Source organism: Pleurodeles waltl, unplaced genomic scaffold (assembly GCF_031143425.1).
Source record: "Pleurodeles waltl isolate 20211129_DDA unplaced genomic scaffold, aPleWal1.hap1.20221129 scaffold_72, whole genome shotgun sequence".
NCBI lineage: Eukaryota > Metazoa > Chordata > Amphibia > Caudata > Salamandridae > Pleurodeles > Pleurodeles waltl.
The window spans coordinates 364,578-377,804 of record NW_027150393.1 but is presented as its reverse complement, the minus strand read 5'-3'; the positions used below and the strand labels follow the sequence as shown (position 1 = coordinate 377,804).

Below are 13,227 nucleotides of genomic sequence, written 5' to 3'. Positions count from 1 at the left end.
GGTGTATTTTCTTCCCTTAAATCTTGCTCTGCTTGCAGAGCCAGCTCCTCACACCACTATCTTTGGAAGCTGCTGTGGCATGTGAGGAGAAATCCACCAACCCATCGGCTGGGCCCTCAATCAAAATTCTGTGTATTACTGGAAGGGGCGTCTCAGGCACACCTTCTGATAGAGCTGCACTTTATGACAGTAACTACCATGCTGGTTTCTACTTAAGCAGTTGATTCTATCGTTTGAAGTGAGGCTCTCCTGCCACCTTTTGGGCAAAGAAGACACTGCCCCTGCAACAACACAGGCAGACAAGCTCAAACTAGGTTTCTTGGTTAGGTGGGCGGAGCATATTGGCAATGGTGCCTCCTCGTGACTTGCAATTTACATGAAGAAGACAGAGAGGCAGCTGGGAGTAGGCAGTACCCATGAACCCCTGAACACTGTCTTGCGACTAGCACACAATTCTGAAATGAGGCGGGGGAAAGGAGGTGATTTCCCCATCAAGGGCCATTCCGGGAAATCAGCCACCCTGCGTCTCCCAGGTGAGTGTTTCAGGCCTATGAGCCACTAATATAAATCTCGCCTGATCGAGCGATGATCGAGCAAGTGTGCTTGAATCCAAGAGGCATGCTCCTCTGGCTCAAGAGCTAGCAGGCCCTTCAGTGCTTCTGGTTGGGAAGTCTAAGGTGCAAGGGTCCATGACTTGCAGCGGGTTACAACTACCAGAAAGGGTCTGCTTTTCACATCAGTGCCCTAGTTCAGCTCACTGGCACAGGGCATTTTGACTACCTCTTGCCTTGCTAGAGACAAACAAAAAATCTTTGACAGAAAACATCAATTGCTATGGCACGCTTAGAGAGAGAGAGCCTCCAAATGGCCCTGCTTTTCGGAAAGACGCTTCAGAAGATGTTTCAAATGACTATGCAGCGGCAGTCTAGTTGGTATAGGGGTATGATTCTCGCTTCGGGTGTGAGAGGACCTCGGTTCAAATCCCAGACAAACCCCTACCTTTATAGGTTCAGTCTGTGTTTTAAACAGGAGTATTTCTGCTTTTCACTCTTGTAAGATGTCATGTTGCAATGCAATACATGCTTTATACTGGCGTCGAGACGGTTCAGCATGATGAAGGTATGCGAGATTTCTTTGCAACTGCTTTTCTGTGCTGGAGCAGCAGTGCTCGTAGGAACATTAAATGCACAGTGCTTCTCCATGGTAATTTCGGGTCCAGTTCTGAAATCTCCTCTTGGAATGAAAGTGATCCCAGTTCCTTTCTTCCAAGGGAAGAGATCGTGTTCCGGAAGGCTCAGCTTTGAGCGTCATGAACATTGGCCCTCATCCTTGCATCCCAGTCCAATGCATAGCCACATAAAGCAAGCAGGTGTGTCTGTTTCCATAGTGTGGTGGTTCCAGTACAATGCATAGCCACATGAAGCAAGCCGGCAAGTGTGTCTGTTTGTGTAGTGTAGTGGTTATCATGCGCACCTCACATGCGAAAGGTCCCTGGTTCGAGTCGCTGGGCTTTTTCACAGTATTTGCATTTCCTGCCTCACCTGACAGGCAAGCTGAGATAAAAGAGACTGTGTCTATCCCTCACCATCGTGAGGTACTACGCTCCTGGGGCATCTGTCACAGCTCACCAAGAGGAGTTGCGCCAGCTTACGGCAGTCAGTTGCTCACTGTTTGACCTTTGCAATGAAGCCTGAGCCTACAGCATTCAAGCCAGCCAAGGAAGGAAGGTACGAGAGCGAAAATAGCTTTCCTGCCCTCACCAAGAACACACACCTTGAGCAAATAAAGCGCCAGACTTACAAGGCCCTATCGCCACCGGAGCATCACTTTTAGTGACGCCCCGGTGGCACTATGCACTGCGCGGTATTTACAAGATGGCGTTCAGCCACTTTTTGTGGCTTAACACCACCTTGTAAATACGGCCCCTTAGCACGCAGCGCGTTCCCTGGAAGGGGCGTGGAATGTGTTTTGTTGGGAGTGTGCCACAGCAACACCATAGCATTTTGATGCTGCTCCAGATTTAGGAGTTGGCGTAAATCTGCGTCAGCACCAAAATCCAACGCCATCCCAGGGGTGTCGTTAGAGTGGCGCACTGAGGAGAAATGTTTTCATTTCTCCTTGTTTTTGCTCTTTCTATGTGTGATGCATTCTGCAGCACACATAGAAGTAAGAGCAAATCACCATTGAAGATTTTTTTTTTGGGCAGGAAGGTGTCCCTTCCTGCACAAAAACAATTTCCCCCTCAACGCAGTCATCCTTGTACCATGGTGCAAGAACGGCTGCGTTGGCGCTCAGCAGCTAATTTAGAGCTGGCGCAGGGGGAAGCACAGGGGTGCGCTGTATTCTACTAAATACGGCGCTTCCCTGCATTTTGAAAATGACGGCGCGTGGGGCTTGCAAATTTGGCACAGCGTCGCGCTTAGTCATTTTCTTGTAAATCTGGGCCAAAATGTCTAAAGGATAGAGGCTTTTTATGTCATGTTCGATGAAGACCATGCAAATGACTCTAGTCGTACTGCAGAAGAGAGCACCATGTGCAGTTTCTTGCTTTGGGATGTAGTCTCCCACTCTCTGTCACCAACCCTCCGAGCAGGGTCGGAGCCGTTGCATTTCTGTGCCCAGGCTCGTTGGTCTAGGGGTATGATTCTTGCTTAGGGTGCGAGAGGTCCCGGGTTCAAATCCCGGACGAGCCCATTTTAGCGGAAAACAATCAAATCCTGCTCAAAATACAAAACCCCTCAACATTTCTCATTCCACTCGAAGCATTGTTGCGCAAAACATATTTTTTGCCTCAGGCGAAAAATGGATTACAATGCCTTGGCTTCCTTCCTGCTTGCTCTCAGTGCGCCCTGTGTGATGATTTCACAGGCTCTCCTTCCTGGCATTTAGGCATCAGATATTTGTCTGTCTCTGCCCGCAGCTGTGGGATTTTTCAGGACGTCTGAGTGTATGCATGCTGGCTGACACCGCTGCAATTTTCACACTTACCCCTCGCATTCCGAGCAACTGCTGATAAAGTATAGAGGAAATCGTGCAGACATATGAGGGGAACTGTGCTCCTTCAGTCAAACCAGCAAGCTTGTTTCTGTAGTGTAGTAGTTATCACGTTCGCCTCACACGCGAAAGGTCCCCGGTTCGAGACCGGGCAGAAACACTTGGCAGCAGGAGCTTTTGTGTTTGCTCCCTAAAACCTCAGTCTCTCTCAATGCACACTTAGACAGAAATGACCTTTAAAAACTTGTGACCTGTGTAAAACGTGCTTTACTATTGCAGGACGCTAAAAAGTTATCTGCATCCCTCGGTGGTCGTGCATGTGCATTGTTTCTTGTTCTGTTTTTTTTTTTTTTTCTTGGCCATGTTATATTGTGGGGCCTTTAAAGCTGTGACTTTGATAGGAACATTGCAAGCGGCAAAATCAACAAGTGCAGACTGAAGAGTCCGACCTGCACACTGTTTTGGCTGTCAGGATGGCCGAGTGGTCTAAGGCGCCAGACTCAAGAGAGCTTGATCTTCAGTGAAGCTGAGCCTTCTGGTCTCTTCATGGAGGTGTGGGTTCAAATCCCACTTCTAACAGGTGTATTTTCTTCCCTTAAATCTTGCTCTGCTTGCAGAGCCAGCTCCTCACACCACTATCTTTGGAAGCTGCTGTGGCATGTGAGGAGAAATCCACCAACCCATCGGCTGGGCCCTCAATCAAAATTGTGTGTATTACTGGAAGGGGCGTCTCAGGCACACCTTCTGATAGAGCTGCACTTTATGACAGTAACTACCATGCTGGTTTCTACTTAAGCAGTTGATTCTATCGTTTGAAGTGAGGCTCTCCTGCCACCTTTTGGGCAAAGAAGACACTGCCCCTGCAACAACACAGGCAGACAAGCTCAAACTAGGTTTCTTGGTTAGGTGGGCGGAGCATATTGGCAATGGTGCCTCCTCGTGACTTGCAATTTACATGAAGAAGACAGAGAGGCAGCTGGGAGTAGGCAGTACCCATGAACCCCTGAACACTGTCTTGCGACTAGCACACAATTCTGAAATGAGGCGGGGGAAAGGAGGTGATTTCCCCATCAAGGGCCATTCCGGGAAATCAGCCACCCTGCGTCTCCCAGGTGAGTGTTTCAGGCCTATGAGCCACTAATATAAATCTCGCCTGATCGAGCGCTGATCGAGCAAGTGTGCTTGAATCCAAAAGGCATGCTCCTCTGGCTCAAGAGCTAGCAGGTCCTTCAGTGCTTCTGGTTGGGAAGTCTAAGGTGCAAGGGTCCATGACTTGCAGCGGGTTACAACTACCAGAAAGGGTCTGCTTTTCACATCAGTGCCCTAGTTCAGCTCACTGGCACAGGGCATTTTGACTACCTCTTGCCTTGCTAGAGACAAACAAAAAATCCTTGACAGAAAACATCAATTGCTATGGCACGCTTAGAGAGAGAGAGCCTCCAAATGGCCCTGCTTTTCGGAAAGACGCTTCAGAAGATGTTTCAAATGACTATGCAGCGGCAGTCTAGTTGGTATAGGGGTATGATTCTCGCTTCGGGTGTGAGAGGACCTCGGTTCAAATCCCAGACAAACCCCTACCTTTATAGGTTCAGTCTGTGTTTTAAACTGGAGTATTTCTGCTTTTCACTCTTGTAAGATGTCATGTTGCAATGCAATACATGCTTTATACTGGCGTCGAGACGGTTCAGCATCATGAAGGTATGCGAGATTTCTTTGCAACTGCTTTTCTGTGCTGGAGCAGCAGTGCTCGTAGGAACATTAAATGCACAGTGCTTCTCCATGGTAATTTCGGGTCCAGTTCTGAAATCTCCTCTTGGAATGAAAGTGATCCCAGTTCCTTTCTTCCAAGGGAAGAGATCGTGTTCCGGAAGGCTCAGCTTTGAGCGTCATGAACATTGGCCCTCATCCTTGCATCCCAGTCCAATGCATAGCCACATAAAGCAAGCAGGTGTGTCTGTTTCCATAGTGTGGTGGTTCCAGTACAATGCATAGCCACATGAAGCAAGCCGGCAAGTGTGTCTGTTTGTGTAGTGTAGTGGTTATCATGCGCACCTCACATGCGAAAGGTCCCTGGTTCGAGTCGCTGGGCTTTTTCACAGTATTTGCATTTCCTGCCTCACCTGACAGGCAAGCTGAGATAAAAGAGACTGTGTCTATCCCTCACCATCGTGAGGTACTACGCTCCTGGGGCATCTGTCACAGCTCACCAAGAGGAGTTGCGCCAGCTTACGGCAGTCAGTTGCTCACTGTTTGACCTTTGCAATGAAGCCTGAGCCTACAGCATTCAAGCCAGCCAAGGAAGGAAGGTACGAGAGCGAAAATAGCTTTCCTGCCCTCACCAAGAACACACACCTTGAGCAAATAAAGTGCCAGACTTACAAGGCCCTATCGCCACCGGAGCATCACTTTTAGTGACGCCCCGGTGGCACTATGCACTGCGCGGTATTTACAAGATGGCGTTCAGCCACTTTTTGTGGCTTAACACCACCTTGTAAATACGGCCCCTTAGCACGCAGCGCGTTCCCTGGAAGGGGCGTGCAATGGGTGTTGTTGGGAGTGTGCCACAGCAACACCATAGCATTTTGATGCTGCTCCAGATTTAGGAGTTGGCGTAAATCTGCGTCAGCACCAAAATCCAACGCCATCAGAGGGGTGTCGTTAGAGTGGCGCACTGAGGAGAAATGTTTTCATTTCTCCTTGTTTTTGCTCTTTCTATGTGTGATGCATTCTGCAGCACACATAGAAGTAAGAGCAAATCACCATTGAAGATTTTTTTTTTGGGCAGGAAGGTGTCCCTTCCTGCACAAAAACAATTTCCCCCTCAACGCAGTCATCCTTGTACCATGGTGCAAGAACGGCTGCGTTGGCGCTCAGCAGCTAATTTAGAGCTGGCGCAGGGGGAAGCACAGGGGTGCGCTGTATTCTACTAAATACGGCGCTTCCCTGCATTTTGAAAATGACGGCGCGTGGGGCTTGCAAATTTGGCACAGCGTCGCGCTTAGTCATTTTCTTGTAAATCTGGGCCAAAATGTCTAAAGGATAGAGGCTTTTTATGTCATGTTCGGTGAAGACCATGCAAATGACTCTAGTCGTACTGCAGAAGAGAGCACCATGTGCAGTTTCTTGCTTTGGGATGTAGTCTCCCACTCTCTGTCACCAACCCTCCGAGCAAGGTCGGAGCCGTTGCATTTCTGTGCCCAGGCTCGTTGGTCTAGGGGTATGATTCTCGCTTAGGGTGCGAGAGGTCCCGGGTTCAAATCCCGGACAAGCCAATTTTAGCGGAAAACAATCAAATCCTGCTCAAACTACAAAACCCCTCAACATTTCTCATTCCACTCGAAGCATTGTTGCGCAAAACATATTTTTTGCCTCAGGCGAAAAATGGATTACAATGCCTTGGCTTCCTTCCTGCTTGCTCTCAGTGCGCCCTGTGTGATGATTTCACAGGCTCTCCATCCTGGCATTTAGGCATCAGATATTTGTCTGTCTCTGCCCGCAGCTGTGGGATTTTTCAGGACGTCTGAGTGTATGCATGCTGGCTGACACCGCTGCAATTTTCACACTTACCCCTCGCATTCCGAGCAACTGCTGATAAAGTATAGAGGAAATCGTGCAGACATATGAGGGGAACTGTGCTCCTTCAGTCAAACCAGCAAGCTTGTTTCTGTAGTGTAGTGGTTATCACGTTCGCCTCACACGCGAAAGGTCCCCGGTTCGAGACTGGGCAGAAACACTTGGCAGCAGCAGCTTTTGTGTTTGCTCCCTAAAACCTCAGTCTCTCTCAATGCACACTTAGACAGAAATGACCTTTAAAAACTTGTGACCTGTGTAAAACGTGCTTTACTATTGCAGGACGCTAAAAAGTTATCTGCATCCCTCGGTGGTCGTGCATGTGGATTGTTTCTTGTTCTGTTTTTTTTTTTTTTTCTTGGCCATGTTATATTGTGGGGCCTTTAAATCTGTGACTTTGATAGGAACATTGCAAGCGGCAAAATCAACAAGTGCAGACTGAAGAGTCCGACCTGCACACTGTTTTGGCTGTCAGGATGGCCGAGTGGTCTAAGGCGCCAGACTCAAGAGAGCTTGATCTTCAGTGAAGCTGAGCCTTCTGGTCTCTTCATGGAGGCGTGGGTTCAAATCCCACTTCTAACAGGTGTATTTTCTTCCCTTAAATCTTGCTCTGCTTGCAGAGACAGCTCCTCACACCACTATCTTTGGAAGCTGCTGTGGCATGTGAGGAGAAATCCACCAACCCATCGGCTGGGCCCTCAATCAAAATTCTGTGTATTACTGGAAGGGGCGTCTCAGGCACACCTTCTGATAGAGCTGCACTTTATGACAGTAACTACCATGCTGGTTTCTACTTAAGCAGTTGATTCTATCGTTTGAAGTGAGGCTCTCCTGCCACCTTTTGGGCAAAGAAGACACTGCCCCTGCAACAACACAGGCAGACAAGCTCAAACTAGGTTTCTTGGTTAGGTGGGCAGAGCATATTGGCAATGGTGCCTCCTCGTGACTTGCAATTTACATGAAGAAGACAGAGAGGCAGCTGGGAGTAGGCAGTACCCATGAACCCCTGAACACTGTCTTGCGACTAGCACACAATTCTGAAATCAGGCGGGGGAAAGGAGGTGATTTCCCCATCAAGGGCCATTCCGGGAAATCAGCCACCCTGCGTCTCCCAGGTGAGTGTTTCAGGCCTATGAGCCACTAATATAAATCTCGCCTGATCAAGCCTGATCGAGCGCTGATCGAGCAAGTGTGCTTGAATCCAAGAGGCATGCTCCTCTGGCTCAAGAGCTAGCAGGCCCTTCAGTGCTTCTGGTTGGGAAGTCTAAGGTGCAAGGGTCCATGACTTGCAGCGGGTTACAACTACCAGAAAGGGTCTGCTTTTCACATCAGTGCCCTAGTTCAGCTCACTGGCACAGGGCATTTTGACTACCTCTTGCCTTGCTAGAGACAAACAAAAAATCCTTGACAGAAAACATCAATTGCTATGGCACGCTTAGAGAGAGAGAGCCTCCAAATGGCCCTGCTTTTCGGAAAGACGCTTCAGAAGATGTTTCAAATGACTATGCAGCGGCAGTCTAGTTGGTATAGGGGTATGATTCTCGCTTCGGGTGTGAGAGGACCTCGGTTCAAATCCCAGACAAACCCCTACCTTTATAGGTTCAGTCTGTGTTTTAAACGGGAGTATTTCTGCTTTTCACTCTTGTAAGATGTCATGTTGCAATGCAATACATGCTTTATACTGGCGTCGAGACGGTTCAGGAATCATGAAGGTATGCGAGATTTCTTTGCAACTGCTTTTCTGTGCTGGAGCAGCAGTGCTCGTAGGAACATTAAATGCACAGTGCTTCTCCATGGTAATTTCGGGTCCAGTTCTGAAATCTCCTCTTGGAATGAAAGTGATCCCAGTTCCTTTCTTCCAAGGGAAGAGATCGTGTTCCGGAAGGCTCAGCTTTGAGCGTCATGAACATTGGCCCTCATCCTTGCATCCCAGTCCAATGCATAGCCACATAAAGCAAGCAGGTGTGTCTGTTTCCATAGTGTGGTGGTTCCAGTACAATGCATAGCCACATGAAGCAAGCCGGCAAGTGTGTCTGTTTGTGTAGTGTAGTGGTTATCATGCGCACCTCACATGCGAAAGGTCCCTGGTTCGAGTCGCTGGGCTTTTTCACAGTATTTGCATTTCCTGCCTCACCTGACAGGCAAGCTGAGATAAAAGAGACTGTGTCTATCCCTCACCATCGTGAGGTACTACGCTCCTGGGGCATCTGTCACAGCTCACCAAGAGGAGTTGCGCCAGCTTACGGCAGTCAGTTGCTCACTGTTTGACCTTTGCAATGAAGCCTGAGCCTACAGCATTCAAGTCAGACAAGGAAGGAAGGTACGAGAGCGAAAATAGCTTTCCTGCCCTCACCAAGAACACACACCTTGAGTAAATAAAGTGCCAGACTTACAAGGCCCTATCGCCACCGGAGCATCACTTTTAGTGACGCCCCGGTGGCACTATGCACTGCGCGGTATTTACAAGATGGCGTTCAGCCACTTTTTGTGGCTTAACACCACCTTGTAAATACGGCCCCTTAGCACGCAGCGCGTTCCCTGGAAGGGGCGTGCAATGGGTGTTGTTGGGAGTGTGCCACAGCAACACCATAGCATTTTGATGCTGCTCCAGATTTAGGAGTTGGCGTAAATCTGCGTCAGCACCAAAATCCAACGCCATCAGAGGGGTGTCGTTAGAGTGGCGCACTGAGGAGAAATGTTTTCATTTCTCCTTGTTTTTGCTCTTTCTATGTGTGATGCATTCTGCAGCACACATAGAAGTAAGAGCAAATCACCATTGAAGATTTTTTTTTTGGGCAGGAAGGTGTCCCTTCCTGCACAAAAACAATTTCCCCCTCAACGCAGTCATCCTTGTACCATGGTGCAAGAACGGCTGCGTTGGCGCTCAGCAGCTAATTTAGAGCTGGCGCAGGGGGAAGCACAGGGGTGCGCTGTATTCTACTAAATACGGCGCTTCCCTGCATTTTGAAAATGACGGCGCGTGGGGCTTGCAAATTTGGCACAGCGTCGCGCTTAGTCATTTTCTTGTAAATCTGGGCCAAAATGTCTAAAGGATAGAGGCTTTTTATGTCATGTTCGGTGAAGACCATGCAAATGACTCTAGTCGTACTGCAGAAGAGAGCACCATGTGCAGTTTCTTGCTTTGGGATGTAGTCTCCCACTCTCTGTCACCAACCCTCCGAGCAAGGTCGGAGCCGTTGCATTTCTGTGCCCAGGCTCGTTGGTCTAGGGGTATGATTCTCGCTTAGGGTGCGAGAGGTCCCGGGTTCAAATCCCGGACAAGCCAATTTTAGCGGAAAACAATCAAATCCTGCTCAAACTACAAAACCCCTCAACATTTCTCATTCCACTCGAAGCATTGTTGCGCAAAACATATTTTTTGCCTCAGGCGAAAAATGGATTACAATGCCTTGGCTTCCTTCCTGCTTGCTCTCAGTGCGCCCTGTGTGATGATTTCACAGGCTCTCCATCCTGGCATTTAGGCATCAGATATTTGTCTGTCTCTGCCCGCAGCTGTGGGATTTTTCAGGACGTCTGAGTGTATGCATGCTGGCTGACACCGCTGCAATTTTCACACTTACCCCTCGCATTCCGAGCAACTGCTGATAAAGTATAGAGGAAATCGTGCAGACATATGAGGGGAACTGTGCTCCTTCAGTCAAACCAGCAAGCTTGTTTCTGTAGTGTAGTGGTTATCACTTTCGCCTCACACGCGAAAGGTCCCCGGTTCGAGACTGGGCAGAAACACTTGGCAGCAGCAGCTTTTGTGTTTGCTCCCTAAAACCTCAGTCTCTCTCAATGCACACTTAGACAGAAATGACCTTTAAAAACTTGTGACCTGTGTAAAACGTGCTTTACTATTGCAGGACGCTAAAAAGTTATCTGCATCCCTCGGTGGTCGTGCATGTGGATTGTTTCTTGTTCTGTTTTTTTTTTTTTTTCTTGGCCATGTTATATTGTGGGGCCTTTAAATCTGTGACTTTGATAGGAACATTGCAAGCGGCAAAATCAACAAGTGCAGACTGAAGAGTCCGACCTGCACACTGTTTTGGCTGTCAGGGTGGCCGAGTGGTCTAAGGCGCCAGACTCAAGAGAGCTTGATCTTCAGTGAAGCTGAGCCTTCTGGTCTCTTCATGGAGGCGTGGGTTCAAATCCCACTTCTAACAGGTGTATTTTCTTCCCTTAAATCTTGCTCTGCTTGCAGAGACAGCTCCTCACACCACTATCTTTGGAAGCTGCTGTGGCATGTGAGGAGAAATCCACCAACCCATCGGCTGGGCCCTCAATCAAAATTCTGTGTATTACTGGAAGGGGCGTCTCAGGCACACCTTCTGATAGAGCTGCACTTTATGACAGTAACTACCATGCTGGTTTCTACTTAAGCAGTTGATTCTATCGTTTGAAGTGAGGCTCTCCTGCCACCTTTTGGGCAAAGAAGACACTGCCCCTGCAACAACACAGGCAGACAAGCTCAAACTAGGTTTCTTGGTTAGGTGGGCGGAGCATATTGGCAATGGTGCCTCCTCGTGACTTGCAATTTACATGAAGAAGACAGAGAGGCAGCTGGGAGTAGGCAGTACCCATGAACCCCTGAACACTGTCTTGCGACTAGCACACAATTCTGAAATCAGGCGGGGGAAAGGAGGTGATTTCCCCATCAAGGGCCATTCCGGGAAATCAGCCACCCTGCGTCTCCCAGGTGAGTGTTTCAGGCCTATGAGCCACTAATATAAATCTCGCCTGATCAAGCCTGATCGAGCGCTGATCGAGCAAGTGTGCTTGAATCCAAGAGGCATGCTCCTCTGGCTCAAGAGCTAGCAGGCCCTTCAGTGCTTCTGGTTGGGAAGTCTAAGGTGCAAGGGTCCATGACTTGCAGCGGGTTACAACTACCAGAAAGGGTCTGCTTTTCACATCAGTGCCCTAGTTCAGCTCACTGGCACAGGGCATTTTGACTACCTCTTGCCTTGCTAGAGACAAACAAAAAATCCTTGACAGAAAACATCAATTGCTATGGCACGCTTAGAGAGAGAGAGCCTCCAAATGGCCCTGCTTTTCGGAAAGACGCTTCAGAAGATGTTTCAAATGACTATGCAGCGGCAGTCTAGTTGGTATAGGGGTATGATTCTCGCTTCGGGTGTGAGAGGACCTCGGTTCAAATCCCAGACAAACCCCTACCTTTATAGGTTCAGTCTGTGTTTTAAACGGGAGTATTTCTGCTTTTCACTCTTGTAAGATGTCATGTTGCAATGCAATACATGCTTTATACTGGCGTCGAGACGGTTCAGGAATCATGAAGGTATGCGAGATTTCTTTGCAACTGCTTTTCTGTGCTGGAGCAGCAGTGCTCGTAGGAACATTAAATGCACAGTGCTTCTCCATGGTAATTTCGGGTCCAGTTCTGAAATCTCCTCTTGGAATGAAAGTGATCCCAGTTCCTTTCTTCCAAGGGAAGAGATCGTGTTCCGGAAGGCTCAGCTTTGAGCGTCATGAACATTGGCCCTCATCCTTGCATCCCAGTCCAATGCATAGCCACATAAAGCAAGCAGGTGTGTCTGTTTCCATAGTGTGGTGGTTCCAGTACAATGCATAGCCACATGAAGCAAGCCGGCAAGTGTGTCTGTTTGTGTAGTGTAGTGGTTATCATGCGCACCTCACATGCGAAAGGTCCCTGGTTCGAGTCGCTGGGCTTTTTCACAGTATTTGCATTTCCTGCCTCACCTGACAGGCAAGCTGAGATAAAAGAGACTGTGTCTATCCCTCACCATCGTGAGGTACTACGCTCCTGGGGCATCTGTCACAGCTCACCAAGAGGAGTTGCGCCAGCTTACGGCAGTCAGTTGCTCACTGTTTGACCTTTGCAATGAAGCCTGAGCCTACAGCATTCAAGCCAGCCAAGGAAGGAAGGTACGAGAGCGAAAATAGCTTTCCTGCCCTCACCAAGAACACACACCTTGAGCAAATAAAGTGCCAGACTTACAAGGCCCTATCGCCACCGTAGCATCACTTTTAGTGACGCCCCGGTGGCACTATGCACTGCGCGGTATTTACAAGATGGCGTTCAGCCACTTTTTGTGGCTTAACACCACCTTGTAAATACGGCCCCTTAGCACGCAGCGCGTTCCCTGGAAGGGGCGTGCAATGGGTGTTGTTGGGAGTGTGCCACAGCAACACCATAGCATTTTGATGCTGCTCCAGATTTAGGAGTTGGCGTAAATCTGCGTCAGCACCAAAATCCAACGCCATCCCAGGGGTGTCGTTAGAGTGGCGCACTGAGGAGAAATGTTTTCATTTCTCCTTGTTTTTGCTCTTTCTATGTGTGATGCATTCTGCAGCACACATAGAAGTAAGAGCAAATCACCATTGAAGATTTTTTTTTTGGGCAGGAAGGTGTCCCTTCCTGCACAAAAACAATTTCCCCCTCAACGCAGTCATCCTTGTACCATGGTGCAAGAACGGCTGCGTTGGCGCTCAGCAGCTAATTTAGAGCTGGCGCAGGGGGAAGCACAGGGGTGCGCTGTATTCTACTAAATACGGTGCTTCCCTGCATTTTGAAAATGACGGCGCGTGGGGCTTGCAAATTTGGCACAGCGTCGCGCTTAGTCATTTTCTTGTAAATCTGGGCCAAAATGTCTAAAGGATAGAGGCTTTTTATGTCATGTTCGA

General features: G+C 48.8%; 6 non-coding genes across 6 annotated transcripts; all 6 read left to right on the top strand.

Moving 5' to 3' along the window:
- Positions 1-2,621: 2,621 nt before the first annotated feature.
- On the top strand, positions 2,622-2,693 carry TRNAP-AGG (transfer RNA proline (anticodon AGG)). The gene has a single exon. It is a non-coding gene; the product is annotated as a tRNA-Pro (tRNA).
- Positions 2,694-3,081: 388 nt separating this feature from the next.
- On the top strand, positions 3,082-3,154 carry TRNAV-CAC (transfer RNA valine (anticodon CAC)). Its single transcript has one exon. It is a non-coding gene; the product is annotated as a tRNA-Val (tRNA).
- Positions 3,155-6,194: 3,040 nt separating this feature from the next.
- On the top strand, positions 6,195-6,266 carry TRNAP-AGG (transfer RNA proline (anticodon AGG)). The gene has a single exon. It is a non-coding gene; the product is annotated as a tRNA-Pro (tRNA).
- Positions 6,267-6,654: 388 nt separating this feature from the next.
- On the top strand, positions 6,655-6,727 carry TRNAV-CAC (transfer RNA valine (anticodon CAC)). The gene has a single exon. It is a non-coding gene; the product is annotated as a tRNA-Val (tRNA).
- A 3,051-nt stretch (positions 6,728-9,778) lies between these two features.
- Positions 9,779-9,850, top strand: TRNAP-AGG (transfer RNA proline (anticodon AGG)). Its single transcript has one exon. It is a non-coding gene; the product is annotated as a tRNA-Pro (tRNA).
- Positions 9,851-10,238: 388 nt separating this feature from the next.
- Positions 10,239-10,311, top strand: TRNAV-CAC (transfer RNA valine (anticodon CAC)). The gene has a single exon. It is a non-coding gene; the product is annotated as a tRNA-Val (tRNA).
- Positions 10,312-13,227: the final 2,916 nt, after the last annotated feature.